The following is a 14,293-nucleotide window of genomic DNA, read 5'->3' on the forward strand; positions in this document are numbered from 1 at the left end:
CAGATTAAAAGAAAGTTTCATCTTGGGCTCCCTGAAACTTCCATCCTGCACCGCTGTTTGCTTTTGCACAAGAGCAGAGAAGAGCGCACAATTCCCAGCGGCACTGCAGTACCGGGTCGATGCTTGGAGTGAACGGAGCAAGCTCCTTTTTCAACTCCTAAATCTAAAAATCCATTTAATATGTAGTCCTCGCATAGAGGACATATCAGATATTAAACTGATAAGAACAGATACTACACTTGATCTTAGCCAAAAGGCCGAGAAGCGATAACTGTCCACAGGTTCACGTCCGAGAGCTCTTCCTGGCACAATGCGCACTTGTAGCTGTGTTCTTTTTATGGCCATAGGTGGCCAGAGTGTCACTTTGCACCTCCGCCCACCCGCTGCACTGAGCACTCTTCAGCCCTTTTAAATGGTATAACTTTACACTACCGCACGCTCCAGCGAGCACCATTCAAGTAACAACTTTGCACTCCAGCTTCAAACATCGGCACAGTCGCAACAAGTAAGGCGACTCTACTCAGAGAAGTCACTCTGCACATTAACAAGATTTCTTTTGCACAGACAGAAAGGGCTTCACCCGCAAAGGTAAAGCCTGCCAAAAATAGAAACAACTCATTAGTGCTGCTCTCCACGGAAGTGTTTAGTAAAAGGTGAAAGACTTGTACGTTATGAAGAGAAACCAGAGTACGAATATCCGTCACTGCGGGAGCAGGTCATCAGGCTAGTTGGCATAGCCACCTTCCCCATGGTGAGCTTTGCTTGGTTGAGACGCTTGCTCCCCCCCTTTCTCCTCGGCTGACCAAGTAGGAACAATCGGGCCCTATTCGATGGCTGCCTTGTCTTTTACTCTGTGCAAAAGACAAGGCAGCCACAAACAACACGGGAACACCTGATTGAGGCTTTTTTCTGACCGCTAATTCGGTGTCGCGTTTCTTTCAAGCAATTCTCCCGGTTAGCCCGGACTCGGCTCGCTCCCAGAGCCGTGTTAAAGTCTACTTCGCATCCACTCTCTTTTCTCAGCAGATTAAAAGAAAGCTTCATCTTGGGCTCCCTGAAACTTCCATCCTGCACCGCTGTTTGCTTTTTCACAAGAGCAGAGAAGAGCGCACCGTTCCCAGCGGCACTGCAGTACCGGGTCGATGCTAAGAGTGAATGGAGAAGGCTCCTTTTTCAACTTCTATTCCTAAAAATCCATTTAATATGTAGTCCTTGTATAGACGACATATCAGATATTAAACTGAGTCTTTATGGTGTTATTTCACCCATTAACACTTAAGGTACCTCATACAGTGGCTGTGATATGGTTACTTAACAAAATATCTTTACCACACATCTCTCCTACATAACTGTTCTTCTTTCACAGCCACACCTTGTTGTCGAGAGATGTGCTACACTTAATCCATCCACACTGCTACCTACCCCACAGATGGAAAGCCTCATGATTGCATGTCAGAAATAACCATCAGTGTTTTACCCAGGCCAGACTTAACTGATACAAAATTTGTACTTTGTAGAATGAGAAAGAACTTCTTCAGCAATAAGCATCTCTCGACATATGACGAAATACAGATTTTGCTATAAAATTAATTCCTTCTATCAGCCTGACTTAAAACTGTTTGTCCTCCTTATTTATCCACTTCAAATCGAGTTTCAACAATTAAAAAAAGTTTGTAGTTTGAGAAAGACCAACTTAATCTTCAGCCATCAGTATAAAAAGAGGGTAAGAAAAGGTGCAAATGCAAACCATACATCACTAAAAGGTGGAGCGGAAGTATTCAGCTGCAAGTAGGTGTGAATGTCCGACCATAATTTGTAAAAAGCGGGTAAGAAAAGGTTCGAATGCCCGACTATATATTAACAAAAGCGGCAGAAGAGGTCTTCGGATGAGAGTGGGTGAGAATTTCCAACCATAATCTATAAAATGCGGTTAAAAAAAAGTGTGAATGCCCCATAGAACACTAAAAGATGGAGCGGAAGTGTTCGGCTGCAAGAAGGTATGAATGTCCGACTATATTTGGTGAAAAGCAGGTGAAGCAAGGTCTGAATGCCCAACCTTACATCATCAAAAGCGAGATCAGAGGTGTTTGGCTGCAAGAAGGCCATAGTTTGCAAAAAGCGAGTAAGGTGCGAATGACCGACTAAATATCAACAAAAGTGGGGGCGGAGGTCTTCGGATGCAAGTGGGTGGGAGTATCCCACCATACAAGTATGGTGGAGAGGAATCTGTGAATGGCCGACCATAGTAAAATTCGAGTAAGAAAAGGTGCGAATGTCCAACCATACATGATCATAACAGGGAGCGGAGGTCTTTGGCTGCGACAAGGTGTCAATGTCCACCCATAATTAATGAAAAGCGGGCAACAAGTAGGTTCGAATGCCCAACCATACATCATCAAAAGCAGGAGAGGATATGTTCGGCTACATAAGGTTTTAATGTCCGACCATAGTTTGTGGCGGGTAAGAAAAGGTTCGAATGCCCGAACATACAACATCAAAAGAGGGAGCGGAGGTGTTCCGCTGTAAGAAGGTGTGAATGTCCGACCATAGTTGGTAAAAAGCGGGTAAGAAAAGGTTAAAATACCCGACTGTACACAATCAATAGCGGGAGCAGAGTTGTTCGTTTACTAAAAGGTGTGAAAGTCCGACCAAGGTTTGTAAAAAGCGGGTAAGAAAAGGTGCGAATGCCCGAAAATGTATAATCAAAAGAGGGAGCGGAGGTTTTCGGCTGAAAGAAGGTCTGAATGTCCAACCATAATTTGTAAAAACCAGGGAAGAAAAGGCTCGAAAGCCCGACTATACACCATCAAAAGCGGGAGCGGAGGTGTTCAGCTGCAAGAAGGTCTGAATGTCCATCAATAATTGCTAGAAAACATGAAAGAGAATTTTCGAATATCAAACCGCACATGATCATAAGCGGGAGAGGAGGTGTTCAGCTGCAAGAAGGTGTGAATGTCCACCCATAATTACTGAAAAAGGGGTAAGAAAAGGTTCAAATACCCGACTGTACACAATCAATAAGAAGGGGCGGAATTGTTCGGCTACAAGAAGGTTTGAATGTCCGACCATAGTTTGTAAAAAGCGGGTCAGAAAAGGTTCGAATGCCCAAACATACACCATCAAAAGAGGGAGCGGAGGTGTTCCGCTATAAGACTGTGTGAATGTCCGACCATAGTTGGTAAAAAGCGGGTAAGAAAAGGTTCAAATACCCGACTGTACACAATCAATAAGAAGGGGGGGAATTGTTCGGCTACAAGAAGGTGTGAAAGTCCGACCATGGTTTGTAAAAAGCGGGTAAGAAAACGTTTGAATCCCGAATATATACCATCAAAAGCGGAAGCGGAGGTGTTCGGCTGCAAGAAGGTGTGAACGTCCGACCAAAGTTTGTAAAAAGCAGTTAAGAAAAGGTTCGAATATCCAACCAAACATAATCAAAAGCGGGAGCAGAGCTGTTCGACTGCAAGTAGGTGTGACTGTCCAGCCATAATTACTCACAAACGGGTAAGAAAAGGTGGTATTGCCAGACCATACATAATCAAAACAGGGAGCGGAGGTGGTTCAGCTGCAAGGTGTGATTGTCTGACTATAATTTGCGAGAGAGGTGGTGTTCGGCTGCTAGTAGGTGTGAATGTCCAGCCATAATTACTCACAAACGGGTAAGAAAAGGTAGTATTGCCAGACAATACATGATCAAAACAGGGAGCGGAGTTGGTTCAGCTGCAAGAAGGTGTGAATGTCCGACTAAAGTTTGTAAAAAGCGGGTAAGACAAGGTGCGAATGCCCGACAATGTAGGAGGTTTTCAGGAGGTTTTCAGCTGCAAGAAGGTCTGAATGTCTGAATTATGGGTGGTCTGAATGTCCACCCATAATTCCTGAAAAATGGGAAAAAAAAGGTGCGAATGCTCAACCATACATCATCAAAAGAAGGAGTGGATGTGTTCTACTACAAGAAGGTTTGAATGTCCATCAATAATTGCTTTAAAACATGAAAGAAAATTTTCGAATATCAAACCGCACATGATCATAAGCAGGAGTGGAGGTGTTCAGCTGCAAAAAGGATTGAATGTCCGAGCATAGTTTGTAAAAAGCGGGTAAGAAAAGGTGCCAATGCCCGAACATACACCATCAAAAGAGGGAGCGGAGGTGTTCCGCTGTAAGAAGGTGTGAATGTCCGACCATAGTTGGTAAAAAGTGGGTAAAAAAAAGGTTAAAATACCCGACTGTACACAATCAATAGCGGGAGCGGAATTGTTCGGCTACAAGAAGGTGTGAAAGTCCGACCATGGTTTGTAAAAAGCGGGTAAGAAAACGTTTGAATCCCGAATATATACCATCAAAAGCGGGAGCGGAGGTGTTCAGCTGCAAGAAGGTCTGAATGTCCATCAATAATTGCTAGAAAACATGAAAGAGAATTTTCGAATATCAAACCGCACATGATCATAAGCGGGAGAGGAGGTGTTCAGCTGCAAGAAGGTGTGAATGTCCACCCATAATTACTGAAAAAGGGGTAAGAAAAGGTTCAAATACCCGACTGTACACAATCAATAAGAAGGGGGGGAATTGTTCGGCTACAAGAAGGTTTGAATGTCCGACCATAGTTTGTAAAAAGCGGGTCAGAAAAGGTTCGAATGCCCAAACATACACCATCAAAAGAGGGAGCGGAGGTGTTCCGCTATAAGACTGTGTGAATGTCCGACCATAGTTGGTAAAAAGCGGGTAAGAAAAGGTTCAAATACCCGACTGTACACAATCAATAAGAAGGGGGGGAATTGTTCGGCTACAAGAAGGTGTGAAAGTCCGACCATGGTTTGTAAAAAGCGGGTAAGAAAACGTTTGAATCCCGAATATATACCATCAAAAGCGGAAGCGGAGGTGTTCGGCTGCAAGAAGGTGTGAACGTCCGACCAAAGTTTGTAAAAAGCAGTTAAGAAAAGGTTCGAATATCCAACCAAACATAATCAAAAGCGGGAGCAGAGCTGTTCGACTGCAAGTAGGTGTGACTGTCCAGCCATAATTACTCACAAACGGGTAAGAAAAGGTGGTATTGCCAGACCATACATGTTCAAAACAGGGAAGCGGAGGTGGTTCAGCTGCAAGAAGGTTTGAATGTCCGACTAAAGTTCAAATATATTGACAAAAGCGGGAGGAGAGGTCTTCGGATGAGAGTGGTTGAGAATTTCCAACCATAATCTATGAAATGCGGTGAAAAAAAAGGTGTGATAGAACACTAAAAGGTGGAGCGGAAGTGTTCGGCTGCAAGAAGGTGTGAATGTCCGACTATATTTGGTGAAAAGCAGGTGAAGCAAGGTCTGAATGCCCAACCTTACATCATCAAAAGCGAGATCAGAGGTGTTTGGCTGCAAGAAGGCCATAGTTTGCCAAAAGCGGGTAAGGTGCGAATGACCGACTAAATATCAACAAAAGTGGGGGCGTACGTCTTCGGATGCAAGTGGGTGTGAATACCCCACCATACAAGTATGTTGGAGAGGAAGCTGTGAATGGCCGACCATAGTTTGCAAAAAGCGGATGAGAAAAGGCGTAAATGTCCAACCATACATGATCAAAACAGGGAGCGGAGGTGTTTGGCTGCGACAAGGTGTGAATGTCCACCCATAATTAATGAAAAGCAGGCAACAAGTAGGTTCGAATGCCCAACCATACATCATCAAAAGCAGGAGTGGATGTGTTTGGCTACAAGAAGGTTTGAATGTCCGAGCATAGTTTGTAAAAAAACAGGTAAGAAAAGGTTCGAATGCCCGAACATACAACATCAAAAGAGGGAGCGGAGGTGTTCCGCTGTAAGAAGGTGTGAATGTCCGACCATAGTTGGTAAAAAGCGGGTAAGAAAAGGTTAAAATACCCGACTGTACACAATCAAAAGAAGGGGGGGAATTGTTTGGCTGCAAGAAGGTGTGAACGTCCGACCAAAGTTTGTAAAAAGCAGTTAAGCAAAGGTTCGAATATCCAACCAAACATAATCAAAAGCGGGAGCAGAGCTGTTCGACTGCAAGTAGGTGTGAATGTCCAGCCATAATTACTCATAAACGGGTAAGAAAAGGTAGTATTGCCATACCATACATGATCAAAACAGGGAAGCGGAGGTGGTTCAGCTGCAAGGTGTGAATGTCTGACTATAGTTTGTAAAAAGCGGGTAAGAAAAGGTAAGAATGCCGATCCATAAATAATCAAAGCAGAGATGTTCGGCTGGTATTTATCAATGTCTAGATAGATTTACACAAAAAACAACATTGGACTGTGCAGAAAAGAAAGAAAAAGAAAGAGCAACACTAAAGGTTCAGAAATCCGAGAAAAAGCTTTTCGTGAGTTCTGCATGATTTGGGATTTTGCTTATAAAATGCATTCCTTCACTCAAACTATGTTAAAACTGCTTTGTCCTTCATATTTATCAATGTCTAGATCGATTTCAACAAAGAACAACGTTGTGGACATTCACACCTACTTGCAGTCGAACAGCTCTGCTCCCGCTATTGATTATGTTTGGTTGGATATTGGAACCTTTTCTTAACTGCTTTTTACAAACCATGGTCGGACTTTCACACCTTCTTGTAGCCGAACAATTCCCCCCCTTCTATTGATTGTGTACAGTCGGGTATTTTAACCTTTTCTTACCCGCTTTTTACCAAATATGGTCGGACATTCACACCTTCTTACAGCGGAACACCTCCGCTCCCTCTTTTGATGGTGTATGTTCGGGCATTCGAACCTTTTCTTAACCGTTTTTTACAAACTATGCTCGGACATTCAAACCTTCTTGTAGCCGAAGAGATCCACTCCTGCTTTTGATGATGTATGGTTGGGCATTCGAACCTACTTGTTGCCCGCTTTTCATTAATTATGGGTGGACATTCACACCTTGTCGCAGCCAAACACCTCCGCTCCCTGTTTTTATCATGTATGGTTGGACATTTGCACCATTTCTCACCCGCTTTTTGCAAACTATGGTCGGCCATTCACAGCTTCCTCTCCAGCATACTTGTATGGTGGGATATTCACACCCACTTGCATCCGAAGACCTCCGCCCCCACTTTTGTTGATATTTAGTCGGTCATTCGCACCTTACCCGCTTTTGGCAAACTATGGCCTTCTTGCAGCCAAACACCTCTGATCTCGCTTTTGATGATGTAAGGTTGGGCATTCAGATCTTGCTTCACCTGCTTTTCACCAAATATAGTTGGACATTCACACCTTCTTGTAGACGAACACATCCACTCCTGCTTTTGATGATGTATGGTTGGGCATTCCCACCTTTTTTTTAACCATTTTTCAGGAATTATTGGTGGACATTCACACCTTCTTACAGCGGAACACCTCCGCTCCCTCATTTAATGGTATATGTTCGGGCATTCGAACCTTTTCTTACCCGCTGTTTACAAACTATGGTCGGACATTCAAACTTTATGTAGCCGAACACATCCACTCCTGCTTTTGATGATGTATGTTTGGGCATTCGAACCTACTTGTTGCCCGCTTTTCATTAATTATGGGTGGACATTCACACCTTGTCGCAGCCAAACACCTCCGCTCCCTGTTTTAATCATGTATGGTTTGACATTTGCACCTTTTCTCACACGCTTTTTACTATTGTCGGCCATTCACAGCTTCCTCTCCACCATACTTGTATGGTGGGATATTCACACCCACTTGCATCCGAAGACCTCCGCCCCCATTTTTGTTGATATTTAGTCGGTCATTCGCACCTTACCCGCTTTTGGCAAACTATGGCCTTCTTGCAGCCAAACACCTCTGATCTCGCTTTTGATGATGTAAGGTTGGGCATTCAGATCTTGCTTCACCTGCTTTTCACCAAATATAGTCGGACATTCACACCTTCTTGCAGCCGAACACTTCCGCTCCACCTTTTAGTGTTCTATCACACTTTTTTTTCCCCCGCATTTTATAGATTATGGATGGAAATTCTCAACCACTCTCATCCGAAGACCTCTCCTCCCGCTTTTGTTAATATATTTGAACTTTAGTCGGACATTCACACCTACTTGCAGCCGAACACCACCTCTCTCGCTTTTGATGATGTATGGACCGGCATTCTTACCTTTTCTAACACATTTTTCAGCAATTATGGTCGGAGATTCACACCTACTCACAGCGTAACAACTCCGCTCCCGCATTTGATGGTGTATAGTCGGGCATTCTCACCCTTTCTCATCAGCTTTTTGCAAATTATGATCTGACATTCACACCTACTTGCAGTTGAACAGCTCTGCTCCCGCTTTTGATTATGTTTGGTTGGATATTCTCACCTTTTCTTAACTGCTTTTTACAAACTTTGGTTGGACGTTCACACCTTCTTGTAGCCGAACACATCCACTCCTGCTTTTGATGATGTATGGTTGGGCATTCGCACTTTTTTTTTACCCATTTTTCAGGAATTATGGGTGGACATTCACACCTTCTTGCAGCTGAACACCTCCTCTCCCACTTATGATCATGTGCGGTTTGATTTTCGAAAATTTTCTTTCATGTTCTCTAGCAATTATTGATGGACATTCAGACCTTCTTGCAGCTGAACACCTCCACTCCCTCTTTTGATCATACATTGTCGGGCATTCGCACCTTGTCATACCCGCTTTTTACAAACTTTAGTCGAACATTCACACCTTTTTGCAGCTGAACCACCTCCGCTCCCTGTTTTGATCATGTATGGTCTGGCAATACTACTTTTTGTTACCCATTTGTGAATAATTATGGCTGGACGTTCACACCTTCTTGCAGCCGAACACCTCCGCTTCCGCTTTTGATGGTGTATATTCGGGCATACAAACCTTTTCTTACCCGCTTTTTACAAACCATGGTCGGACTTTCACACCTTCTCTTAGCTGAACAACTCCGCTCCCTCTTTTGATTGTGTACAGTCGGGTATTTTAACCTTTTCTTACCCGCTTTTTACCAACTATGGTCGGACATTCACACCTTCTTACAGCGGAACACCTCCGCTCCCTCTTTTGATGGTGTATGTTCGGGCATTGGCACCTTGTCTTACCCATTTTTCAATAATTATGGGTGGACATTCACACCTTCTTGCAGCTGAACACCTCCTCTCCCGCTTATGATCATGTGCGGTTTGATATTCGAAAATTTTCTTTCATGTTTTCTAGCAATTATCGATGGACATTCAGACCTTCTTGCAGCTGAACACCTCCGCTCCCTCTTTTGATCATACATTGTCGGGCATTCACACCTTGTCTTACCCGCTTTTTAGAAACCATGGTCGGACTTTCACACCTTTTAGTAGCCGAACAACTCCGCTCCCTGTTTTGATCATTTATGGTCTGGCAATACTACCTTTTCTTACCCGTTTGTAATTTTGGCTGGACATTCACAGCTTCTTGCAGCCGAACACCTCTTCTCCCGCTTTTGATGATGAATGGTCCGGCATTCTTACCTTTTCTAACACATTTTTCAGCAATTATTGTCGGTCATTCACACCCTTTCACATCAGCTTTTTGCAAATTATGATCTGACATTCACACCTACTTGCAGTCGAACACCCTTGCTCCCGCTTTTGATTATGTTTGGTTGGATATTCGAACCTTTTCTTAACTGCGTTTTACAAACTTTGGTCGGACGTTCACACCTTCTTGCAGCCGAACACCTCCGCTTCCGCTTTTGATGGTGTATATTCGGGCATTCAAACCTTTTCTTACCCGCTTTTTACAAACCATGGTCGGACTTTCACACCTTCTTTTAGCCGAAAAACTCCGCTCCCGCTATTGATTGTGTACGGTCAGATATTTTAACCTTTTCTTACCCGCTTTTTACCAACTACGGTCAGACATTCACACCTTCTTACAGCGGAACACCTCCGCTCCCTCTTTTGATGGTGTATGTTCGGGCATTTGAACCTTTTCTTACCCGCTTTTTACAAACTATGGTCGGGCATTCAAACCTTCTTGCTGCCGAACACATCAACTCCTGCTTTTGATCATGTATGGTTGGACATTCGCACCTTTTCTCACCCGCTTTTTCTCATAGACTATTCTACCATCAACAACTTGGAAACCATAATCGACTCTCTAGATGCAGAAAAAGCATTTGATGGAGTGAACTGGAAATTTTTATTCGCAACATTAAACAAATTCGGGTTTGTGTCACACTTCATCAACTGGATAAGGATATTATATAGCTCCCCAAATGCAAGTGTCAGGACAAATGATCAAACTTCTCCAAGCTTCAGTCTGCAGAGAGGTACAAGACAGGGTTACCAACTTTCTCCCTCACTTTTTGCTATTTTCATCAAACCTTTAGCAGCTGCTATCAGACAAGATAGAAATATTAAAGGCATCCAACCCCAAAATATTGAGCATAAAATAAGTCTTTATGCTGATGATGTATTACTTTTCCTTCAGAACTCACAGATGTCTCTCACTCACACGATCACACTCATAAATAAATTCTCTGCACTTTGTGACTACTCTATCAACTGGTCTAAGACCACAGTTCTGCCCATTAACTGTAGGGTCCAGAATATACCTGCGATCACTTTACAGTCAGGAAATATTAGATATTTAGGCATAAACATTTCCTCCAGGCTCTCAGAGCTAACAAAGCTAAATTATGTGCAATTATTAAAGAGAATAGAGGACGAGCTCTCTCGTTGGAAGTCCTTACCTATATCACTTATGGGGAGAGTTACAACCATTAAAATGATGATACTACCAAAAGTTAACTATTTGTTCTCAATGATCCCCATAAAACCATCTGCTACTTGGTTTAACTCACTAGATTCATGCATCTCCAAATTTCTGTGGAAAAACAAACCCTTAGTTTAAAAACCCTACAGAAGACCAAGGACAGTGGTGGATTAGATTTACCTAATTTTCAGCACTATTCCTTTGCCAATAGGTTACAATATATATCAAAATGGTTTAAACCTTGTTGTTGTCACAGTTCCCAGAGACGTTGTAATCGTTGAGGATTCTATATTCACCCCCTCATTAGAGGCACGTGTTGCAGATTGATGACACTGAATCTTCTTCTCTGTTCATTGCTGGCATCATTCCCAGCATCGTAAGTGTTCATGGCATTGTTAGCCTCTTCTTTTGGATCTTGATATCGAGCATCCTTTTGTATTTCTGGTTTGTCAGTCCTCTCTCTTCGTTCACCGGAGTCTTCGTCTCTTTGTCCTTGAGTTTGGTGATTTTTTCTTCTTTTGATGCCTTGACACAGTGTGACAGGTGATACCACGTGGGAGATCCTTTAACTTGGACTGCTGTCCCTGTGCTGCGAAATGGCTGTGGTGCTCAAATGGTCTCTCCTTCATCATATACACAGTTGTTTATACATCACCTTCCACCATGAAGCGTTGTCCCTTTTTGTTTCTCTCTTTGTTCTTAAAATGCTGTTATGCATGTCTAAACCAATCCATTAAATTAGATCATTTTGGCAGTAAAGCGATCTACAATGTGCTTGGTCGCAAAGCTGCTCATCTGTGGTAAACAGCTCTTCAGAAAGGCATTCTTCAATTGATTTCACTAATTTTATGTAATAATTTTGTGATTTCCTACAAAACTACACTTCTTCTCCCATCTGTCTGAGTATTTAATATGGTCTGGGTCCCGTTAAAACATGTATTTTTCCCATCTAATTCCTTGTTTGCTTTAAAACAAGTATTCCCCATTTTCTATCCCTTCAGTAACCAACCAGTTTGTATGGAGTACACTGGAGCAACTTGACTGATCAGTAAAACACTGCTTTTGTTGTCACCGCAAGGCTTCCCCCGTCGGTTGTTTCACTGAGACACTACTGAGTAACTACAACTCAACACAGTTTATACACATAACATTCATATACATACTAACAAACAAACAAACAATTATTTATCGCAATTTTCTCATCTCTGTTTGAACGTACACCCAGGTAAATATTCCTTTAGTCTTGTCATACCGACTATGGACCCATTCATTGTTTAACTTCACTGTTTTGCAAATCCTAATTGAATATTACACATTGACATTGAACTTTACTGGATAAGCAGGTCTTCATTGTATTCAGCAGCCTATATGTGAGCATCTATGTGTAAGCTGTTCTTCTTTGCATTTATCAGCACCAAGCAATTCTTCATTGCACATGCATATGAAAATAGTACAACAATTCCAATGCGTTAGCGAAACCTTCTATATCAGGAGTGTCCATCATGATGCTGGGAATAGAACCTCTTTCCCAGAATAGTTCATTACTCAACTGATCATAAGTCCGCAATGAGCACATTTCAAAGTATCATTCCTCTACATGTATTCAAAAATCTATGTGTAAATGTTTAATATTTCTTATATTTGTTGATGTCATTCTGTGTGCATGTGGCCTAAACCCAATCTCTGTGTGGCAATTTTAATTTAAACAAGTTGAACTCTGCCTCTGATCATTTAAAAAAGGTGTGTACCAATATCAACCTTTCTCAGGTAATTACTGATCCTACAAAACCAATCTTAAGAGATCCTTCAAGGTTGTCCCTGATTGGCTCAATCTTAACAAATCAAAGGTAGAAAATCCACAGTATCTGAACTTGGTGTTAGTTATCACTGCTCAATAGCCTGTATCAGAATTGCAAAAATGAAAACATTAGGTCCACGCTTGGTATCCAGATCCTGAAACATCTCCATTAACAGGATTTTTTTTTAACTGATCTGTTGAATAGTTATACTCATGACACTGTTAAAATCCCAGATGAAGATCTAGCACTTGACCATTTTTGTAAATCTTCTAATTCCATAGTTGATAAACACGCCCCTTTTAAAAAGTATAGAACTTAGAACAGGTCTAGTCCCTGGCTTTCGTCAGAACTGTCTTCTTTACTTAAAAAATAAATAAACCTTGGATGCTAAGTGGGCATATGAGGGACCCGGGTCATTGCCTTGCTTTTAGGAAGCTTAGAACTAAAGGTACAGCAGAAATAAGAAAGGCCAAGTCTGATCATTATCTAAATTTGATTCCCAGAGCTTACTCAGATTTCATAAAAGTCTGTCCTACTGCTCCTGTTTTTAATTAGACTTCTATGCCTTCGCAGTCGCAGCTTTGTCACTCCTTTTAAGCTTATTGTATGTTCTAAATGTTGTTTTAATCGTGTCTTCAAAAGTTTTTTGTTTTTTTTTGTCTCAGCTATTGTATATGAGATTATTTTCTCCATTTATCTCCAAGTTTAAATAAATGTTATTACTAGTGTGGCACTTTCTATGTCAAGGGGACAGTGGTGGTACTCTGTATGGTTATTTTAGTCACACCCTATGTTCTCATGTTAGCCGTTGTTTTCTTCACTGAGGTTGAGATGAACCCCCTCCTGTTGAGAGAATTCCCCTTTGTAGTCAGACTTTTGCCTCAGAAAACAGTGGTGGGTAAATAATCTTTCCCTACTTCTGAAGGTCGTGGTACAATGTGATAAGTGAATCCAAGAAGTCCTTCAGCTGCTGTGGGTGATGTAAGTAGTACCTGAAATGGACCTTCCCCCCATTGGGCTGGACCAGTTCTTTTTCTTTATCACTTTGATGATGATCCAGTCCCCGGGTTTTACTGTCTTCAGAGATTCCTTCACCGGTTCACCTGGAACAGACTAAACAGAAGAGATCTCTCTACTTGTTAATATTTGTATACTGCTAAGGTTTCTTCTCTTTTTCTTTTTTTCTTCATCATGTCAGTTGATGGCTGTGTTTTGACTGTGGGAGTACAAATGGTCTTCCATACCTTTTCTCAAATGGAGTTCATCTTGTGCTAGTTGGAGGATGCATTATTAGGATGGTAAACAGTAAACCCAATATTTCCCATTTCTTCCATGATTTTTTTCAGTCTTGACTTAATTATTCCATTGTGGTATCTCCACGAAACCTGCTGATTGTGGATGATATGCACAGTCATTTCTAAGGTCTATTTTAAGTTCTTTGCCATCAGTGAGATGACGTTGTTTACACAGTGTCTCAAATTATCACTGAAGATCTTTTCAGGAATTTCAAATCTAGAAATGATTTATCTTACCCGTGCTTTTGCTACTGAGAGTGCATCGGCTTGTGCACATGGAAATATTTCAGTCCATTTGGTAAAAACCTCTGTTGTCACTGAGCAGAATCGTTTCCCTTAACATTAATTTAGTTCAATGAAATCTACACAATAATGAAATAATGAAATCCAAACAAATATGTTGAAAAAGATACACTGGCTTAGGGAATTATCTTCGTTTTGGTCTTAGATTGCCCTGTTGATTGTATTTTGCACATATTTGACCTGCTAGACAAAACTTTATTCATTTACTTATTCTAAAAAGAAATTA

At 41.8% G+C, this 14,293-nt stretch overlaps 3 non-coding genes across 3 annotated transcripts; all 3 read right to left on the minus strand.

Moving 5' to 3' along the window:
• Positions 1 to 78: 78 nt before the first annotated feature.
• Positions 79 to 269, minus strand: LOC140302709 (U2 spliceosomal RNA). The gene has a single exon (XR_011915152.1). It is a non-coding gene; the product is annotated as a U2 spliceosomal RNA (small nuclear RNA).
• Positions 270 to 577: 308 nt separating this feature from the next.
• LOC140302648 (U5 spliceosomal RNA) lies at positions 578 to 691 on the minus strand. Its single transcript, XR_011915099.1, has one exon. It is a non-coding gene; the product is annotated as a U5 spliceosomal RNA (small nuclear RNA).
• A 410-nt stretch (positions 692 to 1,101) lies between these two features.
• LOC140302557 (U2 spliceosomal RNA) lies at positions 1,102 to 1,284 on the minus strand. Its single transcript, XR_011915016.1, has one exon. It is a non-coding gene; the product is annotated as a U2 spliceosomal RNA (small nuclear RNA).
• Between the last annotated feature and the right edge of the window lie 13,009 nt (positions 1,285 to 14,293).

The sequence above is a fragment of the Leuresthes tenuis genome, unplaced genomic scaffold, assembly GCF_036924035.1.
Source record: "Leuresthes tenuis unplaced genomic scaffold, fLeuTen1.0.hap1 SCAF_2, whole genome shotgun sequence".
Classification (NCBI taxonomy): Eukaryota; Metazoa; Chordata; class Actinopteri; order Atheriniformes; family Atherinopsidae; genus Leuresthes; species Leuresthes tenuis.